This window comes from Solanum stenotomum, chromosome 2 (assembly GCF_019186545.1).
Source record: "Solanum stenotomum isolate F172 chromosome 2, ASM1918654v1, whole genome shotgun sequence".
NCBI classification, from domain to species: domain Eukaryota; kingdom Viridiplantae; phylum Streptophyta; class Magnoliopsida; order Solanales; family Solanaceae; genus Solanum; species Solanum stenotomum.
The window spans coordinates 54,270,888-54,273,661 of record NC_064283.1 but is presented as its reverse complement, the minus strand read 5'-3'; positions in this window follow the sequence as shown (position 1 = coordinate 54,273,661).

Below are 2,774 nucleotides of genomic sequence, written 5' to 3'. Positions count from 1 at the left end.
AATATTAATTTCATCAATATAATTTTTATAATGTCTAGGAATGCCGCAGGAACTGTTGCAAAAGAAATTTGCAATGAAACAGAAAGATTAAAGCCGTATTATTGGAACATGGTTCTTCCTTAATAGTATTTATTCTTATAAAGAGTTTCTACTATTTATTGATGTAAATTTGTTTTCGGATTTTAACTATATAATTTTATGTATATATTATTTATGATTGCTTAAAACAATAATACTTATGACTTTATTTCGACTTTTTAGATAATACAAATTTAGACTATCAAAACGGGGATGCCTACAACGAGAAGGTTTGCGTTATACAAGATATTTCTGTAGCTTTTAGGATTAAAATCTATATATGTCATCGCCAGAAAAAATCAGTATTTTTTAAAAATACAAATAATAAAATTGTATTTGAAAAAAAAGTGTATTGGTAGTTAATTATTTCAAAATTAGTGGGATTAGTTTAAAATTAATGTTTACGTGTAAACTTACGCAGCAGTAACTATTATAAAATTTTGAATCCTAAAAAAAGATTTTAAAAAAAAACAGAAATACTTAAATTAAATTTCAAAATAGAAATGCTAATTTTTTTGGTTTTCAAGTTTAAAATAAAAAATTTTAACTTTGAAAATATAAAAATAAAAAACACACAGAAGTTCTGCATCTAAAATTTAGTTTTTGAGCCTAATTATTTTATAGAACTATCAAGCATTATCTAATTTTATGAAACTATCAAGTATTATCCTTTGAAATATCTTAATTTAAATTACTAAAAACTAATTAGATATCCTCATATTATAAACCTACACATATAAGTTTCTTTTAAAATTCATCATTTAAATAATATTTAATATTTTGAAGTTTTATATCAATTTCTCTTTTGTTATTTGTATTTTAAAATAAATATCTTTTTAAGGAAAATACAACATATAATCTCTATGTTTTATCCTACTTCTAAACAAATTGAAAACTTTTAGATTAATATTATTTAAATTATTTATTTAAAAAAAATAGGTATGGAAGTTTCTTTTAAAATTTATCATTTAAATATTTAAATATTATTGAATATTTTAACTTTTATATCCATTTTTCTCTTATAAAATATAATCTATATATATAATCGAACTAATAATATAACCTATAATCTATATGTTCTATCTTTACGTATACTTAAAAAAAATGAACTAATAATAATGATAATAATAATAATATATTAATGTATTGATTTTTAAAAAAAAAACAGCCAACTTGTCGTTTTAATCTTATTTTGAAAAAAATAGTAATAATTACCCAACTAACTAGGATGTTTTAAAACTTCCCATTACACTCCCACTTCTAACCAAATTGAAAAAATTTTAAATTAAAATTATTTATTTAAAAAAAAAACACGTATGGAAAAAAAATTGTAAAAAAAATAATTACCCAACTAAATCGGGAATTTTAAAACTTCCATTACACTCCTACTTCTAAACAAATTGAATAACTTTTAAATTTTTATTTCAGGTTTTTTTATTTGCATTTTAAAAATAAATATTTTTTAAATAAGATATAACCTATAATCTAAAAAATATAACTACTACTACTACTACTACTACTAATAATAATAATAATAATAATAATAATAATAATAATAATAATAATAATAATAATAATCCAAGTATAATGTTATGATAAACATAATTTAATGTCTTCTATGTTTTTTTTTATTGTTATTATTATTTATTTATTTATTTATTTATATAAATAAATTTATTTATTTTTACAAATTTCAACCTTAGCACAAGATACATGAGGAATCATCATAGCAAAAATTATTAAAATGATAGTCTTTATCACTATCATAAACATAAAAGGTATTAAGATATGTTTTCATAATATTACTTTTAAAGGACAATCAAATTTAAAAATTGAAAAATAATTTTATGAGAAATAAAATTTAAATTTTTGAATTTAAGATACATAATATTTATGATCTAGCTAGCGTTAAATTCTATCTTGAACAATATCACTATTATAAGACATTTAGCAAATTTAAGACTATTCCCAATATTATATAACAACATTAAATTAAGTTGAAAATTGCGATTTTAAAATATACGATAAGCTTTTAATTTTCATTTTTTTACCTTTTTAAATTTGAATTCAAAGATAACTATAATTACATATAATAAGCTTTATCAGATAAAATTCAAATAAACATATGCGTTTTCTGATATAATTCAAATTAAAATTTAATATATCATCTACATACATTGATTAAATATAATATAGTGATTGTACTAATTAAGATTATTTTTAATTTTATATTATAATTTACACAAATTAATACAATAAATAATATTTTGAATCTTTTAAATTTGAATAAACATATATAAAATGTTTCAATATGTTATTTAGTCTTATGATATCAATTATTTCATATGGAAGGTTAGAATTGATAAATTATTAACATAATTTTTTTATTCAAACTACATAAAAATAATAAATTATATATAAAATATATATTTTAATATAATAAATTAAATTGTGTACTAATGCTATTAATTTAATATTGTTCAAATACACAAGTTAATGATTTGTATTATTATATTGTTATTAAAATAAATTAAATATATTATTTAAGTGCATTATACATTTTATTAGTTATTTTTAATTATAAAATTATTACATTATCCGCGCAACACGCGGTACGTATACTAGTATATTTAATTGTCCAACGCTGACACATTTGAAACTCTTCAACTGTATCTTCAGAAAGCCAAATTCTTTTC